We start from the raw sequence: 22091 nt of genomic DNA, 5'->3' as shown, positions 1-22091 counted from the left end.
TTTGCCAACGCATTCAAGAAGCACATGACATCCTCTTACCAGCGACATGCCATGCTCACTCATTCTGATCACGCATTGGCATTTATCTAGCGTCATGTTAAATGTATTTATTTATTACATGTGTAGCATCACGCAAAACCCCTAAGCATCAAGGCGCAAAGTAAACTGCATGGAGTGGGCCACTTCCATTGGCTCACGTTTTTACTTCTACGCCACAAAATGGAAGATTTTAGCGTAAAAGGCAGGGGAAATCACATTGCTTTTCCACTTCGGAAGAGTGTAAATACCTCGCACAATTAGCGATTGCTGGCGGAATTGACAATGGCTTCCTCTGAACTCCGCCCGCTTTTACCAGGTTTCATTTCCAAGCAAATCCCAGAGGAATCCCTTTCCTTATTTCCAGCATGAGAATCCTTGCTGTCAGGAAGGCCGCATTTGTCTGGTGGAGTGGGAAATACAGGGGGTCCTGGTGTGTCCACTCAGCTCCCGAACTCCACCCACAAAATGCATGAAAATCTGACCAATTAGAGAAAGCAACAGTAATAGTGTTTTCCACCGCTTTTTCTGAACCAATTTACCTGGAAAATGCTGTGTTGCATCGGAAGCTGAATGCATTCACTCTGCCTATTATCCCACTGGAAGATTAAGCCAGGTGCTGAACACAGGTGTTACATATTCCTGTGCACAATCTGCATTTGGAGAGTTAACTAACTGAGCTACCTTACAAAATTGATATCTCCTCAGGGGCTTTACCATCTTAACCCCTTAACTGCCATGAGTATTTCCCCCCAGTGCCAAGGCCTTTTTGGTGATTTCGGTATGTCGCCATTCAATCCCTTGTAACTTCTTTGTTACATGAGATATCTCGGACATAGCTGGCCCCTTTTTTCCCACATGTAGGCGGTCAGTATGCCACCCTGGAATCTTAGTTTGCTGTAGGGTGGTGAGAGAAAATAACCAAAAAGGAGAACATTTGATTTTTTTTTCAGAAAATGCCAATAAAATGTTGTACAGAGAAGACTGTGGTGTTTTCCTTGTAAGAGCTAGGAACAAATGGTTTGCTGTGCTGGATTCGCCATTTTCCAGGATTTCAAAAACAGATTGAGTGAAAACCAAAATAACATATTTTGATATGGTAATCAGCCGTTTTGTGAGAGGTAGGCGATTTTGGCGTTTTTTGTCCAATAGGACATGCGTGGACGGAATGGAAGAAAAGGGTAGGAAAGCTGGATGGGAAGCCAGAAAGGCATACATTTCTGAAAAGTAGACAATATTCCAAGTTTAGGAACGGGTGATTTGCGCAGGTCAGGCAACAACTATGTTGGGAAAGATTCCATAGTTTGGGGGGAAATCGGGAAAATGACAGAAAAAAACACAATTTCCGCACATTTCACTCTGGTCACCCACTGAAACACGAAGCCAACAACACATGGCCTACCTTCCCACATTCCCACAGGTTCCCAATGAAAACGGTACCTCGCATGTGTGGGTGCACCTAACTGGGTACAAAGGGAAAAGCTTAAACACTGGTAACCCCAAGTCTTTTTGCAGAGCAGATTTTCAGGAATTTTGCTCATGTGGACAACCTACAGATTTGGGTGTAGGGTGTCGAAGCCACAAAGGAAAACAGGGAACCCCATGCATTTCCGAAAAGAAGACACCCAGGGGAATCCACAGAGGTCTGACTTGCATGAATCGCCCCATAATTTATGACCCACAATCCCTGACAAAGTCTGAAATTTAGTGGAAAAAAGACAATGTTCACTTTGTCTGGGATTGTGGGTCATAAATTCTGGGGCGATTTGCGCAAGTCAGACCTCTGTGGATTCCCACGGGTGTCTTCATTTGAGAAATGCATGGGGTACCCTGTTTTCCTTCGTGGCTTCGACACCCTAGGCCCAAATCTGTAGGTTGTCTCCCCAAACCCTTTGGGGGTTACTAGTGGTTTAGCCTTTTCCCTTTGTGTCCAGGTAGGTGCAGCCACACATGTGAGGTACCGTTTATGTCAGGACACCTGTGGGAACGCGGGAAGGTAGGATATGTGGTGTTGGCAGCATGTTTCGGTGGGTGGCAAGAGGGAAATGTCTGAAAATTGTAGTTTTTTAACAAAATTTCAGACTTTGTCAGGGATTGCGGGCAATACATTCTGGGGTGATTCGCGCAAATCAGACCTCTGTGGATTCCCACGGGTATCCTCTTTTTGGAAATGCATGGGGTTCCCTGTTTTCCTTGGTGTCTTTGACACCCTAGGCCCAAATCTGTATGTTGTCCACATGAGCAAAATCTGCTCTGCCGAAAGGCTTGGGGTTACCAGTGGGTTAGCCTTGTCCCTTTGAACCCAGGTAGGTGCACCCACACATGTGAGGTACCGTTTTCGTCGGGGACCTGTGGGAACACAGGATGGTAGGACATGTGTTGTTGACGGTACCTCACATGTGTGGATGTACCTACTTCGGCGCGAAGGGGAAAGGCTAACCCACTGGTAACCCCAAGCCTTTCGGCAAAGCAGATTTTGCTCATGTGGACAACCTACAGATTTGGGCCTAGGGTGTCGAAGCCACCAAGGAAAACAGAGAACCCCATGCATTTCCGAAAAGAAAACACCCATGGGCACCCCCCTTTTCACTAAAAACATCCATGGTGATTTAGTGACCCCCACACCCACCCAAAACAAAACATTTTTTTATTTTTGTTTTGCCTCTTTCCTAGCGGCAGATTGTGCTAGCAATCTGCCCCCAGGGAGGGCTACATGAGATGTCCCCCATCCATTTGGGGTGGGGGGAGAGGGCCACCCCGCTTTCCACTAAAAACATCCATGGTGGCTCAGTGGCCCCCCACACCTACCCAACACAAGTCATAATTTGTTTTATTTTTGTTTTGCCCCTTTCCTAGGGGCAGATAGGCACATGTGTGTGGCCATCTGCCCCCGGGGGTGGGCAAAACGTACTGTCCCAGGCCTGGGGGGTGGCTCTACCAATATTTGCAGTGGCCTCCCTCCCACCCCAAATGGATGGGGGCATCTCATGTACCCCTTCCTAAGAGCAGAAATCTGCCCCCAGGGAAGGCTACATAAGGTGCCCCCATCCACTTAGGGTGGGGGGAGAGGGCCACCCCCCTTTCAAACATAAACAACCCTGGTGGTCTAGTGGGCCCCCCACCCCCACCCAAAACAAGTTATAATATATATATATATTTTTGTTTTGCCCTTCCCTAGGGGCAGATGGCACATGGGTGTGACCATCTTCCCCCAGGGGGGTGGCAAAACATACTGCCCCAGGCTTGGGGGGCGGGGTGGCTCTGCCAATATTTGCAGTGGCCTCCCTCCCACCCCAAATGGATGAGAGCATCTCATGTACTCCTTCCTAGGGGCAGAAATCTGCCCCCAGGGAAGGCTATATAAGATGCCCGCATCTGCTTAGGGTGGGGGGAGAGGGCCACGCCCCTTGCAAAAATCCCTGGTGGCTAGTGGACCCACCCGCACCCACCCCACCCAAAACTACGTTTAAAAAAATATAAATTTTTTTGTTTGCCCCCCTTCCCTGGGGGCAGATGATCACACATCTGTCACCAGGGTTTTGCGCCCATGCTTTGGGGCCAGGGGGAGAGGGCAGCTTGCATAGTAAGCAGCTCTTCCCCCCACTTCAAAAACAGACACACCAAACACATATTCTGAGGGGGATAAATGACATTACATCCCCCCCACTTAAAATGGTGGGGGGGATTTGTCCCCCCTGTCCCCTCCATGTCCTGCGCCCATGGCCTCGACTCACCGCCTCTTTCACCCAATCACCACCGTCCCCCATCGCTTCACCCTTCCTGAAACCCCTCTCCCTCGATTTCTCACCAACAGCAACTGGAACTCCTAACCACCCACACCCCACCTTCAAATCCCCCGGGCCAAACCCAGTCACCCCAATACACACATCCATCCACTCCCACCCGAAACCCGCCACCTTTTCTGCTCTTCCACTTTTCGCAACAATCATCAACCACCCTACCCATCTCCCTCCCCAGTTTCCACTCGCTCCCCCCACCCCCTTCCGCTCCAGCTCCGACACCAACATCACCTACCGAAGTGAACTGCATCCTATTTAATGCCCGATCCGTAGCAAAAAACAGACACTGCATCTTTGACCTCCTCGCCTCTGACAAACCAGACCTGTTTTTTTTCACCGAAACTTGGTTCTCTGACGACTTCGCCCCAATCGCCAATGATGCCTTCCCCCCTGACTACTCCCTCATCCCACTGAACCGTCCCTCTAGAGGTGGGGGAATAGCATTCATCTTCAAGTCTCACTTCCACGCCTCAATCACCGACAACCAACCTTCCATTCTTTCCTGTGAATCACTCCTCGTTAAACTATCCCTCTCCCCGTCGTTCTCACACAGCTTCCTAATAATCTACAGACCCCCTGGCTACGATAGACAATTCTCAAACAACCTCTGCGACTCTATTGCCACCCTTCAACTAAACCATCCCAACCTCACCCTTCTTGGAGACTTCAACATATGGCTCGACCTCCCCACCAACCCTATGACACACTCTCTAGTTGACGGTCTAGACGCAATTAACCTCCAACCCCACATAAACGGCCCGACTCACTATAAAGGACACACTCTTGATGCCATCTTTAACTCCCACAACCTGATACATCTAAACCCCCCCACCCCTATCATCTGGTCTGATCACTTCATTGTTTCTTTCGACATACGCTCACCCGACCCCCTTCCCGTACCTCCAGTCTCCACCACCTACCTGCCAACTCAATAAACAACTAACCCCCGACGCCTTTGACTCATGGCTCAACAACTCACTAATGCGGCTCACGCCCTCTTGCAAACCATCAGCCCGCCATGGCCTGTTCCCTAGATGGTTCACACCTGATTTGAAGACTACTAAACAACTATATAAATACCTAGAACGCAAATGGCAGAAAGACAAAACCCAGGAGAGCAGAGCCACCTTGGCCCGATACCTTCATCAGTACAAGGCCGAAATCCAGAAAGCAAAAGAAGCCCACTACAACTCCCGAATCCTAAACTGCAAAAACCACAGCAAAGAACTTCACAAAATCATCTCCGAATTCACCAAACCAGCATGCACTATGACCGCCCGACCCCCTCACAATCACTGTGCGACTCACTCTCTCTCCACTTTTACGCCACGGCTCTCGAAAGAACAAATGCTCTAACCACCAAACTGGCTCTCTTACATCCACCAGGCAACCCTCCCCCCATACTGGCCAACCAACCGTCTGCGACCACTACGCAACCAACATTCGACTCCTTTAGCCCAATATCACCAGACCAATTTCTCAAACTTCTCTCTGCCCGCAAACCTTCTGGCTCTCCGCTAGACCCTTGCCCGGCCACAACCCTCAAAGAAATGTTAACTTCCACCTGCGCAGGAGAACACGCAAGATCCATCATAAATGACTCCCTTTCCTCGAGTATCTTTCCCGACGCATTCAAAACGGTTCATGTCAAACCTCTAATAAAAAAAACTTCCCTCGACCCTCTCGAGCCCAAAAACTACCGCCCCATCTCAAACACCAGGTTCCTTGCCAAACTCATTGACCGAACCGCCTACTCCCAACTAAATGCCTTTGTCGAAGCCAACAATCTCCTAGACCCTGCACAATCAGGTTTCAGAGCCTGTCACGGAACTGAAACCACCCTAACCTCAATCTGGGATGACCTTAAAATGACGGCAGACTCCGCCGGATGCGCCGCATTAATCCTTCTTCACCTATCCGCCGCCTTCGACACAATCAATCACTCAATCCTCCTTGACCGCCTCCATTCCCTAGGAAATCGTGGAACCACGCTTAAATGGATAGCTTCATTCCTCAAAGATAGGTACCAAATAACGATACTGTCCACCTATTCCTCCCAAGCCCGACCAGTCGACAGGGGAGTCCCACAAGGAGCATGCCTATCTGCCCTCCTGTTCAATCTCTACTTGATCACCCTCCCACCAATAATTTGCTCACACACCATCCTGTGTTACAACTACGCTGATGACACTCAACTAATTCTAAAACTCCTGAACTAAAAACCCAACTGCCGACCTGACCTCGCCTCCTGCCTCCTTGACATAGAGCTCTGGATGTCCCAAAGCCACCTCTTGTTAAACCCCTCCAAAACTGAAATCATGGTATGTGGCATCTCCAAACTTCTTCCACACCCACTACCCTGGCCATCCGCCATGGGCAACTCACCGACCTCCTCTAACTCAGTAAAAAACCTTGGATGCACCCTTGACTCCGACCTAACACTCTCGCGCCAAGTCAACAACGTCTCAAAGTCCTGCCACTACCACCTTAAAACCCTTAGGCGCATCTTTCCATATCTCTCCTTTCCCAACAGACTCTCCGCGGTCCAATCAATTGTTATATCAAGACTGTACTACGCAAACCCCTCTACCTCGGAGTCCACGCTTACCAACTGAATAAACTTCAAAGGGCACAAAACGCTGCAGCCAAACTGCTGCTTGCGCTCGGCCCGAGAGACCTCATCTCCCCAGCCCTTAAGACTCTGCACTGGCTTCCTGTGGCCCGAAGGGTGACTTCCAAAATCTTGTGCATCTCTCATCGAGCATTGCATAAAACCGGACCTCAATAACTTCAAGACAAGCTAAAACCCTATCACCCTCCACGTACTCTAAGATCAAGCTCAGCCGGCCTCCTAGTCATACTTAAGACAAACTCAGTCAGGTTAGGTGGATCATCATTCTCAGCCTTGGCCCCCACGCTGTGGAATGCACTCTCGCCCCACATCTGCCTAACTGAAGATCTAATGTCTTTCCGCAAACTACTGAAAACGTTGCTCTTCCCCTAAAACCAACCCATACGCAAACTAACCCAAACAGAATAACAGCATCTCAATGACACCAATCCAACAAACCAATAGATCTTGAATAACAATAAGAGAAATAACAATACAACATCAAGATCCATGCGAGAAATCGACATCTAATAACCGCTAATATTAACTAAAAGGACAAACAGAATAGAACGAGTAAAGTAGATCAAAGCAGTGTAGTGGAAAATAAGAATAAATCGTACGAAAACAGTAACACGATTTAAATTATTAAATGGATGTAATGCATGATGAATGAACGATGTGAATGGAGTGGATGAAATCGTTAGAATGGATGAAGCGTGTGGAACGGATGAATGCGCTGAGCTGATGAATGCATTGAGCAAATGAGTGTGTAGATCGGATGAGTGTATAGAACGGATGAATATGTTGAACGATGAGTGTGTTGAGCGGATGAGTGTGTAGAGCGGATGAGTGCGTAAGTGCAGAGGAGTGTGTAGAACGCAGTAGTGCGTAGAGCAGATGAATGTGCAGAACGAAGGAGTGTAGAGCGGATGAGTATGTAGAGCGGATGAGGGTGTAGAGCGGATGAGTGCAGAAGTGCGGAAGAGTGTGTAGAACGCTGGAGCAGATGAATGTACGAGTTTATAGAGCGGATGAGTGTATAGAGTGGATGAGTGTATAGAGCGCATGACTGTGTATGAGCGAACAACTTTGTAGAGCTGATGAGTGCATATAGCAGATGAGTGCGTGGAAAGAACGAATGCATAGAGCGGATGAATGCGTAGAGCGGATGAGTATGGGGAGCGGATGAGCACGGGGAGCGGATGAGTGCGTGGAGCAGATTGGAGTGCGTGGAGCGGATTGGAGTGTGTGGAGCGGACTGGAGTGCATGGAGTGGATTGGAGTGAGTGGAACAGATTAGAGTGAGTGGAACGGATGGGAGTGCATGGAGCGGATTGGCGTGCATGGAGCGGACTGGAGTGCGTGGGGCGGACTGGAGTGCTTGGGGCAGACTGGAGTGCGTGGAGCGGTCTGGAGCACCTGGAGCAGCCTGGAGCGGACTTGAGCGCCCGGAGTGCATGGAGCGCATGGAGCGTACTGGAGTGCATGGAGCGGACTGGAGTGCATGGAGCGGACTGGAGTGCATGGAGCGGACTGCAGTGCATGGAACGGACTGGAGTGCATGGAACGGATTGGACGCATAGAATTGCGTGACTTACATGGAACGGTTTGGAGTACATGGAACGTTTGAATGAGCATGTAACCCATCATATCACATCACCACGCCTACTCTCTTCTTTACACCACCATTCAACTAGAACACAGAGATACTATGTCACCATTCGGTATAACTGTTCTCAAACCAACATCTGCCTCATACTCCGCATCACTCTAAGTAAACACTGCTGGTTGCACCCCCCCCCCCCAGCCAGGCGTTCTCTTCAGCCCTAATGCAGCACATTCGGTCTGGATAAATCCTGCCAGAACGAACACATACTCCTGATCTCTCAACCACCACACCTATTGCTAAGAAGCAGCTATTACAAGAATGCCACACCAGCTGCACACACATCCGGTGCCCACACGCACCTTTGACTCTCTCTACTCTCTCTACTGACCTGAACATCGGTTCCCAAGGGCGTTCAACCTACCAGCGCCTTCAGACCATACCAATGGTACATAAGGCGCTATATAAATGCAAAGTAACATAACATAAAATAACACCTGGCACATCTGGGACTCGTTGTATAAATGTGAAATTACAGACAGCATACAAGAGTTGCAAATAATTGCAATCTGGCCCATTTCCTCACCTGCACACACTGCCTCTTCCAAATACCCTGGCACTTACACCCTGATTCTCTTACAACATCCAGTCAATAAAAATGTCCCCCAAAAAAGTATGCAATAAATGCAATGTGTTGCCGCAAAAAATGACATTTTGTGCTGCAAAATCTGTGTTTTTCATGCCACAAAATGCTTCCTGAAGGATCTGTCTTATGTTTATCAAGGCTGGAATGATACTATACTGGCAGAAAAGTGACTATACAGCAACCCTGCATAAGAAATAAACTTTAATTTTATGCCACAATATCCTGAAGGATCTGTCTTATGTTTATCAAGGCTGGAATGATACTATACTGGCAGAAAAGTGACTGTACACCAACCCTGCATAAGAAATAAACTTTAATTTCATGCCACAATATCCTGAAGGATCTGTCTTGTGTTATCAAGGCTGGAATGATACTATACTGGCAGAAAAGTGACTGTACACCAACCCTGCATAAGAAATAAACTTTAATTTCATGCCACAATATCCTGAAGGATCTGTCTTGTGTTTATCAAGGCTGGAATGATACTATATTGGCAGAAAAGCGACTGTACACCAACCCTGCATAAGAAATAAACTTTAATTTCATGCCACAATATCCTGAAGGATCTGTGTTATGTGTATCAAGGCTGGAATGATACTATACATGTCACAATATCCTGAAGGATCTGTTTTATGTTATCAAGGCTGGAATGATACTATACTGGCAGAAAAGTGACTGTACACCAACCCTGAACAAAAAACCCACACAAATGATCACAAATTCATTGCATTTGTGTAAAAGTGTACATTGAACAAGAATGGCTGTTTGAAGCATTCTAGGGAGACAAGTTCCACTGAGTTGAGTAATAGTAGCATCTGTGATTAACTGTACTTTAAAATGGCACATATCTGTGGTAGTAAGAAGCGCTATATTATGGCAATAAGCTCAGAGACTGCGGGCCATTACCACATAAGGTAATGCTCCCGGGGCCCATAGTTACAGGCCCAAGTGTGTTAGTACCATTAGTGCCCCGGCCCGTTAGACGGGTACTAATGGCTTGTTCTCCAGCTGCGAGACACGTTGCGTTTCGCGGACGAAAATAAAGGTTAAAAAAATGGCCACCGCGGTCACAAAACGTAGTCCGTTTGCTCTTTCCGTGGAGGCCACAGTAAACAAAGTAAATGGCTGCCATGGAAGTACAAGTAGTCCCTTCTCCCCTTCCATGGTGGCCATAGATGTACATTGAAAAAAATGTCTGCGAAAAAATGGCCACCATGGAAGAGGGAGAAGTGACTATGCGTGGTCCCTTTTCCCTTTCCATGGTAGCTGGAGAAAAAAAAGCGCTTCAAGGGTGACACAAAGGCAGGAAAGGGCTTACCATCAGGTAAGACTCACAAACGAACCAATCGGTTTGTTTGCGAGCAACAAGAAAACTTATGCTGGGTACTAATAAACAGAATATTATCATTATATAATACGGAACGGTTTGCAGAATTCATTTGGAAACAGGGAAGTTTTCTTAGCAGATAAAATAACTTTGCAGCAGGCAGCTTCTGCCATTCTATAAAGTGCTATATCACCCAGAGAAAGTTTCATGGTCAAATTGACGCATGGTCCCTACGCTTTATTGTTTGACCACGAAGGTCAACCTTAAGCCAGCTGCTGTGGCCTGTCGTGACCTACGCCGATAATTTCATCTAGCCCCTTCCCGCGCCTTGGATAATATTGCAATCCGGGAACGACATGTGGGGAAACGCAAGGGAACACCACGATATTAGACTCGAAAGTCAATTTCTAGTGGCACTGAGGTCCAAAGACAACAGAAGACCTGAGAATAATTTCTGCAAGTTTACGTGCAAAATCTGAACTTTAAATCCGAAGTATAAATTGGCAAGCCCTTCCTGGTGCAAAGGGTCAAGGACAGTGCCGGAGCCATTCAAGAGGCATAAGATCTGGTCTATGGCTGTACACTTTACTGACGTTTGGGTGCATACAAATGGTGAAAGAGATGAGTGCTTTAAGGAAGTCTGTGTGTCCCATGACGGTTTTCCACATGGGTAGTATAGCTCAGTGGCAATGCGGTCATCTTGGAGGCAAGATAATGCAGAGCAGCACTGGTTCGAATCCTGGTGAAAGCTCTTCAGTATTAAGCGCGTTATAAATAACCAATTATAATTATGTATTTTAAGAAGCCTGTAAAGGTCCCACCATACAATGCTTGTCAGGGCCCTGCCATACAGAAGAATTTGAACCACAAATAGTTCGCCAGAGTCGTCTGATAAGCCATTTGAACATAGGGAGTTTTTCGAAGCAACACTGTAAGTAGTCTATCTGGCTCCTACAATGACAGTGTCCTAACGTAAGTAGTTAATTTGAGTGTTGTGCCATCAGTAGACAGTTTCTCAGAGTCCTACCCCAAGGAGGCTGCCAAGGTCCTCCCATAAGGAGCTTGTGAGGGTACTACCATGATGCGTTTTCCAGCGTCCTACCAGAAGGTAACGCGGCCCTCCCTGCCTGGGTGAATGGCTGAGACCTGAGGAGAGGCTGGTGCCTGGCATGCGTGTGTTGTGTTGTCTAGTTTTTTTGGCCTCACGCCAATGGATTTAACTACGTGATGAACAGAAACTGGTCATTAAAGAACCAATTACTTTTAGACTTTGGACCTTAAAGGGAAAATAACTTGCTTACTAATAATTGATTGTTGTGTTTTGCACCGGCTTTGCCACTTTGAAATGTAATGCAATAGGAAAAGCACATTGCTGTTTTCAATGAGAAATGGTTTTCTAGTGTTGGATTATAGCATATAAAAATAATGAGAAGTAAACTGTAAGCTGTGTTTTTTAAAAATTGAATATGGGAGCTGTTTGCCGCCATTTTGTGTCTCCTTTTGTAACCAGAATGATTTATGGTGCTATCATGCTACGCTTGCCATTGTCCTGTCAGAACGAGATTGCTAGTCGCCTACAATGAGATGCTTGGCAGGTTCCTACTATAATCTGATTGCCAGGGCCATATTATACGTAATTCCACCATTAGGATATTTTATTAAAAAAAGATCTCGTTTTTAATGATGATGAGGTATGACAGTGAGTTTCAGGGATGGCTGAAATTTGAATAATTAATGAGGGGAAGAGTTTTCGAATACATTTGAGCTCGCTCTATGCGAGCCGAGCAAGGTATATTCTTATAGGAAATGTGACACTGCGGTGGGGGTGGTATACATCAGGCAAACCACATCCCTTCCATTCTCCCAAATACCAACCCAAGAACCACATCTCAAGTGGCACTTTATAGCATGTGCCAAGCCAAGCTTAAAGACATGCTTCAAGATTCTAGGCTTGTCCTAGAAATAGTAATAATTTGAACCCACAATTAGGATTATACGGAAAATTACTAAAAAATCAAAACTGGCCTACAGAGACAAAATATGTCATTCCAGAATTTTCTTTTACCCGTTCCAAACGCAATTCTGAAACTCATCCCAGAAATCATACCAAATTGTAAAGAAGTGTAAAACATAGCCAATTATTAGGTTATTGAAAGGAATCCAAAATGAATCTGAACAAGTATTGGTAATGCCAATAGTTTAGGATTTTGTGTTGCCAGGCACTGCTGTAGTGGTATTAACTGGCCATTGATGGTAGCAGGTGCACAATGGTGCGAGTACCTGGATATCTGAAAGCAGTGCCTGTCAAATGCCTAATACTAATACTTAAGCCAAAACTATTGGCATTGTCAGTGCTTATTTTTAACAGAACTCCAGTGAAGGACACACATAGTGCTTACAAACCGAGTGGCTGAAGGCAGATCTGGTTAAGACATTTATATTACACCAGTAGGTCATTTACATCCCCAATTAAGTCATTAACTCCCAGAAGACTGCCTTTAAAAAAAAAGGCTTCATTAAAGCGAGCTCAAAGAGTTCCCATCAGGAGGTGTTTTGGGTGGGGAGGGGCAGGCATTGGGTGGGAATGGCCATAGGGATGCACGGCCATAGGCAGTCAATGGGTGGGCAAATAACGAAACAACACATACAAACTTTGTATCCCTCCTCATTTGCCATTTCTCCCTATCTGTAGTCTAATACAATAGGTTCATCGTATAGATGGCACAAGCACCACCGAATAGACAAACTAAAAATGACCATTCCAAAAGTCCTGAGATTCTTTTTCTTGATAGCCAGGAGCCCCTTTTGTCATACAAGTAGGTGGTTATGGACGAGGTAGCGTCTTCATAACCCCCTTGGGCAGTGCCTTAAGTGGCACTACAAATCGAGCCGGGGCTCATCGAGGGGGCGTGGCCTAATGGGGGTCTTGATGGCCCGTTAGGCCACGCCCCCTTGACAAGCCCCGGCTCAATGGGCTACTGGCACCCCTGCCAGGCAGCCTTTTGTAGAGATTAGCACCCTCTCCCCTATAGGGGAGAGGGTGCTGATCTCTGCATTTATTTTGTATAGGCTTGCCTGGCAAGGGACAGTGCTCGCGTATTCAGCCTTAATGGTGGTGCTGCCTCACGCCAGCTGGGGAGGGGCAGCGTCACCATTAAGGCTGAAAGGGTGAGGCCACTGGAAGCAGAGGTCTTTTTCCGCGGGAGCTTCAGTATTTAGAAAGCAAGGCCTCTGCTTCCAGCGGCCTCACGTTTTCTCCATAATGGTGGCGCCGGCCCATGTGCATCTCTTGATTAAAGGGATGCCTCGCAGGTGCGGCGCCACCATTATGGCTGAAAGGCATTTTTTTTTAAGCCTGAAGCTCCCGCACACGAGCGAGAGCTTCAGGCTGTAGAAAAAATGACTTTTCGTGTAGTGGCGGGGGCTGCCAGGGGAGATTAGTGGGCCCCGGCAGGGCCCGCCTCAAAACGAAATTTCGGAGCCTGCCGGGGCCCAGCCCCGGCAGGCCCCGGCCCACTTAAAGCCCTGCCCTTGGGCTAGCCTGGGTGAACTTGTTAGGCCTGAATCCAAAACACCCATATATTGGGTATCTTTGGTGAATGAAGCAGTTCTAAACATTATCAGTAGTTCTGCTAAAGTAGTTTGGGCTGAAATAATACAAATAGAGCATGCATGGTTTGATTTCAGGATCAAGCTAGTTAGGTAGTGCCCGAAGGTTCCTGGAGCATTTGAGATCATAGGCTGTCATTCAGGAAGAGGTAGAACATTCATAGGGATTAGTTGAAGGAGAGGAAGACAATTAAAAACGGCTTTCATTGAAGGAAGGTAGAACATCACAATAGGATAGGTCATCTTTGTGTCACTGCCACTGACTACTACATCCCAGTGACCACCTTGCACGCCATAAACATATGTGGCATTTCTTGTCACAGTCAGGAGATGAACATCATAGTATTGTTGGGGCCAGGCAAGAGATGACATTCAGCGTCTAATCAGTACACCATCTTTTAGTGGTGCAATAAACTTTGTTTCTTCTGACGGGAGATAGAAAAACAAATGTGCATTGTTTTACAATTTAATTTCATAATGGATGGCCATACTGCCTGCTTATGACTCCTCGTTCACCAAATCACTGGATCATAAGGACCCCCTTTATTTGATACGACGTCCTTTCATCGCCAGGCATGTCTACGCCTGCAATTTAAACGTGCACAAAATAACTAGAAAGTTGATCAAATTTCTTTTGGGATGGTGGGAAAGGGCAGATAAGGGGTTGTGGGGTTCGGGTATAGTTAAAAATAGGTTGGTTGCCTGGCAATGAAAGGATATAGAACCCTTTATTTAAACCTTTCATTGCCCATAGCAGTGAAATTGATAATGTTTCACTTTGTGGTTGTACTACTCCAAAGGGGTGAAGCGCCCTGGCAGGCTTTCTTGATCGATGAAGAAAGAAGGTGTCCGATGGGACAGCAGAGAATGATGGGTGCCAAAACCTTCCAAAGTGACTCCGGCAGTTTCACAAGTCTCTTCCTTCGTCGATCAAGAGGGCCTGCCAAGGCGTTTCACCCCTTTCGAGTAGTGGGAACAACAACTCTCAGCGTCCCCTGCCTACCCAACTGAAGGAGCCCCTTCAGAAGTGTTCCTGGGGCATCAGGTGAACCGTCCAGCTCAACCTCAGGGTATCCCATTGAATCGTAGCTGTCTTGAGTGGAAGCCTGAGACTTGGGACACCGCTTGCTTGTGTTTATGAGCATTCTCCCACCCAATTTCACAGGCCTAGCCCCTCTGGATCCCAAATTAGGAGAGTGCGTAACACTGCCCACATCTGTGAATCCTGCATCAGTTCTTAATGGTGACACCCGCTGTAGGTGCCTTGTTGTTCTGCTCTTCTGTGTCCTGAAGCCTGCTGCACCAGAACTTTCTTCATACCTCCTTCGGAAGCTGAGAAAAGGCAACTGTCCCATCACGGACGATTGTTCTATCCGGCAGCCCCTGAGAGCCAGAGCACCGCGAAACTGCAGGACTCAAACCTACTAGCGACCTGGACAAAACTGGCAAAGTTTGGTTCAGACTGTGCCGAGGGTCGCTGAGTACTTGCATCACTAACCGGTGCTCCCACTGGCACAACCAATACCTTTAATGCACGAATATCCCCTAAAGGTATTCAATCTTAGTTGGGTTAGCCTGTGCTCCCTAGCTATTCTAACCTTTTGAAAACTGCTCTGCCGCCAAGGGCAGATCCTACTCGAATAGTGGGAACCAATTCTTCATCGCCTCAAGCCCCTTCCTGACTTGCTGCAGCCCTCCAAAGAAGACCCACTTTTGTTACAACTGTACTGTTGAGCACAAGCCTTCCCTCTTCTTAGGGCTGGACTCGAAAGTCAGGGAATGACTCTAAAGAATTGTCTAATGCTCCTAGTGTGTCAACTCAACCCTCTCTTTACAAGTTGTGGATGTGTTTAACTGTTGTGTCACATTACGAAACGTAATGTACATATGTTATTTAGTATAAGGATTTTGTGTGATAACTGTTTTTGAATAACTAAAGTTTACTTGTGTCTGTTGGTCCGACCGATAATAAATGTATACATATTGTTTACATACACCAATCTAAGAGTAATATGCAGTCCGTTACTGTGTGTGTGCTCATTGTGAGTTTGCGATTACTCTCACCCCTCCTGAGTCTTAGTGATGTTCACTTGCCAAGCTACCTAGATTGGTCTGGCTTGTACAGAAGGTTCCCCTGTTTCACTAAACTGAGGATGGCCTCCTAAACCTCTGCCCACCAGATCAGTTTACAAATCCATCTTAACAATAGGGTTCACCAGTTTTCACTGCAAACTAACAAAGCGGTGTGCATTCAAATATTTTCTATTTCTTCTGCTTCCATGCTGAATGCACAAGATATATAAGAAGCATGCAGTCTTAATTTCTAACTTGTCCTGTTTACAAATAGTTCTACAAAGCAAATACTCTGTGTTCTGCCACAATGAGTGCGCAGAGCAATGTTAGCAGATATGTTCTCATATTTATCGGATAGCACAGCTATTCAAAACAAAAGTATGACTAATACACGATAAGGGTATTTTGAAAAGGCTTCATACAAACTGTAACAGAAATGCAATTTACATTTTCACACTTAACATGACCTGGTTTAATGTTAAAACAAGTCCATGCAAATGGAAATCTAGGAAATCTGCCATATGGGAATGTGCCATCATGCATAGAGAAAGGGCATATTCATGTACTAGCAGTTAAACGAAGTAGATGCGGATGGGATGTACTTGTGATAGGGGTTTGTACATACAAGCATTGAAACATGTAAACAAAATATGAATGTTTATCTTAATGTAAATGAAAACTAAACCAGCGCAAAGGCTTTATTGAGATAAGCTGACACATACAAAAATATATTTTGGCAAGATCAGTTACTAATGAAAAACACTGGTCTTGCACTTCCTTAATTAATCCTTTATAACATGCTTAATGCCGGAGACAAGTGAGCCTATGGCTCTTTAGTAATTGATGGGGATGCAGAATAACTCTGACTCCAAATAATCAAACCAATTTAGGAAGATGGCAAAGATACTGTTTATTAACAATGATCTAAAACAGGGTGTTACAACAGACATCAACGGACGTTCGCTCAGGCTCTCAACGATTTTCTCATAAAAACACCCTTATATGCAAAAAATAAGTCGAAAGTGATGTCATAGTACGTGGCAAATAATAGAAAAACCTATTACGGGTTGGGATTGGTTAAGGGAGACATCTAAATATACGTTCTATAGGGACTAGGATTGTGAATGACTGTCCACTGTCAGGTGGACAACGTATGCCTACCTCTAAAACATGTAATCTTCAACACTATTAAGTACACAGTTTATCATTGGTCTTCAAATTATAAGTCCCTTCATTTTACGGCCCTCTACAATTGTTTGGCATGCTCCTGCCATGTCTGGAACATTCAGTTCACTTAGCAGCACGTAGACCCAGACCCAGGTGCCAGGAGGTGGACTTGACTTTACCTCCCCATCCAATTAGCCCAACATGTCTCATCACCCATGCCTTCTGCCATGAAGATTGTCTTTGAACTTTGTCTTGCAAAGTATCCTTGTCTCTGGGAATATATGGGAGTGCAGGCACCCAGTATCGCTGTTCTAGGGCTCCAAGCTCAACTCTATTGGCTCACGTGACAGGAGACCACGTTTTGGTCCATTTTGCAGCATTTAAATGTTTTAAATGAATACAACTTGGCACGGTTGGTGTTCTTTCTATGCACCTTAACAAGGGATGATTCACCCTTTTCATGTTCACTGCTTTCATGAATAGATAACCAACCTTGTCTGCTTCAGTTTTGATACTAGGCCAGACAGCCTCGCCATGTGCTTCCACAAACTCTGCTTATTCTTGCTGCAACACAATTCTCGCCTTTTCGCTCCATAGGTCCTGGTTTACTAAATTTATGACACTGATGTTCAGCTCCTATACAAAAGAGACTTCACCTTCAGTCTATTCACTACATATAGCCAGTTTCAAAGATTACTTAATCTACTTGTGTTTCAGCACCTGTACAACTATTGAACGGTTGATTTTTTGCAACACTTCGTGCACATGCAATTTCTTCTTGCATATATAAATTTACTCGATTCTTAACTTCGTCATCAGCTTCTGTAAGATCCATGCATTCTCTTCAGCCAGTATTCTCAGGGCGTCACGCATGTTTCTTGTGACGTTGCTAGCTTTTCTCTTTGCTCCTTTTCATATTCCTTCAGGGAGTTCCTCCCTCAGATTGTCATCTCTTCGGGAATACATTTGATAGCGTTTTCTCAGTGGATACCTTCTCTCCAACATCCGCAGCTGTATTGGCACAACTGTTGGTGTCAAACATGGCACAATCTCAGGCTTCCAACATACAGGAGGTAGGGGGGCGGGATTTCCTGTAGAGGCATGTAACTGCTCCTCTACCCAAGTCTCTAAGCAAGGGACAGAGATTCCAACCTGTGTTAATCTGTATTGTCTTGCTTCCAAGACAAACATGTAGTCACTGAGCTAACCACTGGCTTCCATGTTCAAAGACAAACAGACAAACATGCCAGTTTATGTGTGTGCATCCGACAGCATGATTTTGGATCAATTTCGATGTAAACAAACTTGATGGTCAGTTGCTATTGATTACATGAATGGCTCTTATATGTTAGAATTAGATTAGCTAACAGGCAAACAGGGTGGAAGAAACTAAGCTGAAGCTGGTCTAATCCTTTATAAAGCAACTGTTCAGCGGGCTGAAATGGACTTCTGAGAAGAGGCTGAATGCTACTTCACTGCAGACCTTCAGGGGGCAGAGCTTACTGGAATGAAAAATCTCACAAGACGTGAACGAGAGCAAGCAAACTGTAACACAAGTCTAGAGGCCTGAAAACTGGCACTTTCAGCATTTGTTTCCAAATTCTGATTTCCAAAACGTATTTCAGTAATTTGGAGGCAGAACTACATCACAAAGTTGAACTGCATTGGAAACAAGATACAGACAGCTTTCCAATGTCGTTAATCTGAGATAGTAAACTGCACATGGAGCTACAAATGGGTACCTTGCCAATGTTTGCAAATTCTAATATTTCAATATTTTGTACGATTGAAATAAGCAATTTTACCCAATTTTAAAACATGTTTTTCTTTTCCATAGTCGCACCATTAAGAGTCACCATGATGCATTATTGATAGGCTAGCCTTTCAATTTTTCCTGTACTGGAGAAACACTCCTTTTAGGGTGGCACTGGTTTTTGGCACAGTAACCAAATATAAACAATGTTGTCCCTCATATTTCTTTGCCAGGGTAAGCAGATCCATCAAAGTCAAGAGGAAGGGTGAGGGGAATCCTTACATGAGCATTGAAAATGTGTTGCATTTTATTTTAACTGCTATAAGAAGCCATAGACTTTTGACAGCATTTTTAACCATTTCTGCTTAAGGGTTGTTGACAGGTTGGTCTGTACAACCTCATCCCTCCCCTGGCTTGCCAACTCACAGCATCCCAATTGTGAGCATGATTTTAAGGTTTACTGTGTCGCAATGGCTGCACACATATTGTTGATTCGTTGTGGGTAGTGTTAACATTTTAGAAGTGAAAAGAAGTGTAAGGTGCTAGATACCTTACACTCACTAGTTCATTACTAATATGAACTTCAGATTTTTTCACTATACTATTTCTAATGCTCATATATTATTGCAAAAAGAGAATAAATGTACATTAATGCAAAACAAGAGAGTGAGAACGTTCTAGGTGTTTTGATTTATGAGTCTAAAATACTGCATTGCAAGTACAAACACTTGTTGGTTTAGTGATACAACTGTGTAGGGAAGATATTGATAGCATCTATTGTTTATCATAAACACAAGGGTAAAAGGCATTGGTACATAAATGCTCTAAAGATAGACCCACAACAATATTGAAGTCCAATAGTAAGCCTGTCAGGTGTTCGGGCATAGTAGTTTCTCTCGCACTAAAGTGCAGAGACCCACAATTCTCCAGATCCTTCTTTCAGGCACATCAGTATCCTGTGCCGTAAAATGTGGCAAAGCCTGAGGTGAGCGTTTAAATTGCTTTTGGAGTGGAGGCTACACTCTGAGAATTCTCATAAATGTGCTAATTCCCTTCACCTTAGAGACTCCCAGCAACTTTGCTGGATTTTGAGGACTTGATTTCTTTTCTTGGAAAGAGTGTGAGCCTTTTTTCCCACTCTTTCATGTTTTTTGATGTGTGTTTTACTCTTGTGTTCTTTGATTATGGAGTTTTAAGATAACTCCATAGGCATCTTTTCATGTGTGTTACACAGCACCCTCAGTGCAGTGACACAGGGATGTCTTTTTAGACTTCCCAAAGGTTTAAATTCCTTCTCTGGGATAAACTACTGTTTCCCAGAGAATGTAAGGTTAAATTGACTTTACTAGTCTTTCTTAAATTCCTAGACCCAGCACACACTATCTTCCGATAGAGTGATGGAGGGGCTACCTTGCATCCCCTGTGTCTAGAAACTCATGTAGCAGTCAAATGCTACCCCTTTCTATCGAAATGGCTGGTGGCAGTGGTTTTACAATGAACTACCATGTTTTTTCCCGACAATGAACAATGGTAGCTAAAAATCGCGGGAGCCATGTTTTTCAAAATGACGGCTGAAGCCCCTTTGTTTAAACAGGTCCCGGTCTTCTTTTTTCGCCATTTCTTTTTGGAAAGGTCCTTCTAGTGTTTGTTTCTGCGCGCCAAACCAGGTTTGGTCCCTTTGTTTCTATGCCTTTGGCAGGCTTCAGGACTGAAGACCGCCTCTGGCGTCTGAGTGTCTGGGGTGGGCAGAAAGTAAGGGACATGCCCGAAACTCCCTGTGCTTAGTCTCCTAGAAGACCCAAATGCACTCTGGCGTGTTCGGTCCACACTTAGAAACCTCTGGGTATTAAACACATTATAAATAACCTGTCATATCATATCATACCCGGCCACAGAAACCCATCTCAAAACAACCTCAGTTATTTCCACAAATTGATTCAAAAAGGTTACTATCTGTCAGTTAACCCTTCCCGCAATCTCACAAATAAAGAAGAACAAGAAATGAGATTATGAGTGCACAATAACGATCCAAGGTGATAGCCCTGTGGGGGCCTAAATCCCAACAACACTTGCACACTTAACCCTCACACTATGGCCAGTGCTTAATTTGTGGGGTGGTTGCCAGTGCCCAACACCGGCACTCTTTTTTGGGCACCGGAACTCATGCGGGGCCAGCGTACGTCAATTGCTTTGTTTGTTCTTCATTGGGATTTGTCATTCTGATCTCGATCCCTCTCTTGCTTGCAGGTTGCAGGCCATGGCTGGCTGGACCTGGGAGGGGCCAGCAATAGCAATGAACAACAAACTGTTACAAACAACAGCCAGTGAAAACTACCATTCTGTTGTTACTATGCAGTATTTGATACTTTCTGTATAGTAACACAGAATGTGCAGTTGTCATTGGCTGTTCTTCTGAGCCAGTGAAATTACATGGTGACGTGTTGTTGTTGCCACAGGAGGCGGTCTTGACTTGTGAAAGGGAGACCCTGCCCTGCTGCACTGCGTGGTGCGGCCTAGTTGATTCTTGGGGCCCCTCTGCTCGCTTTTTCAGTTGTGCGGGTGCCTGTGTGTGCACCCGTCCCCCCCAACTCTGAGGCCCTGACAGGAGACCAAGAACCAGCCGGCAAAGCAGGTAAGTCACTTGTTGTTGCATGCCGTGCAGCCTGAGCCTGTCACAGTCAAGTGATCAGGCAAGGAAGGATCAGGTCGGGGCCCAGGCGGCGGCTAGCTCCCCTGAGGTGTCCTGACTGGGCTTCTGTCTGTGTGACCTGTGTGCAGTGTGCTGCTGACTGCAGTCAGTGCCAGGCCCAGGCCAATTTCTGTGACCAGGGGCTGCCGGCTGCCGCAAACTGAGTCAATGACTCTGCCGCAGTAGGCCGGGCCCGTGGATTGTGCCCACAAATTTTTACTTTTTTCTTTGAAAACCTGACCTTCCGTGGGACCGGTGGCCAGGGCCCCGCCCAACGGAAGGTAGGTTTTAAAAGAAATAACTTATTTTGAGTGGCGGCTGTGGCCCATCACTTCAAAAGTGATGGGCATCAGCTGCCCAAATATATGTTTTTTCTTTTAAAATCTTACCTTCCGTGGGGCCGCTGCGCCGCACACCTATTTTTGTCATCATCAGGCTCAGCATGGCCGTGGCGGTGGTGGCCCCACGGAAGGTAGCCTAAGTGATTGAGGCAAGGCAGGGCAAAGCCCAGGACCGGGGCGCACGGGCGGCAGCGTGGTCCCACAAGTGTCTGTCACAAAAGGAATGAATTGTCGTTTGCAACTTTGACCACTTTTTCATTGGTGCCAAGCCCGACTCGAGACAATTGTATGCCCCAGTCCGACCGTAGATAGCATTCATCTAAGCGAAACATGAACTGTGAATTTTTGCCTGGGTGTTTCCGTTCTTCCTTTTAATGTTATCGGCCTCATTAGTTCACAAACGAGCTTCAGCGACGGGGCCCGGAATGGTACA

General features: G+C 45.9%; 1 protein-coding gene across 4 annotated transcripts in view; it reads right to left on the bottom strand.

The window, feature by feature from the left end:
- The window catches only part of DOC2A (double C2 domain alpha), an 890443-nt gene that overhangs the window by 736661 nt on the left and 131691 nt on the right, over window positions 1–22091 (bottom strand). The window lies entirely within an intron of this gene.

Source organism: Ambystoma mexicanum, chromosome 3p (assembly GCF_040938575.1).
Source record: "Ambystoma mexicanum isolate Mex_15411 chromosome 3p, UKY_AmexF1_1, whole genome shotgun sequence".
NCBI lineage: Eukaryota > Metazoa > Chordata > Amphibia > Caudata > Ambystomatidae > Ambystoma > Ambystoma mexicanum.
The sequence above is the reverse complement of the archived record's forward strand: the minus strand, read 5'-3'. Positions and strand labels throughout refer to the sequence as shown.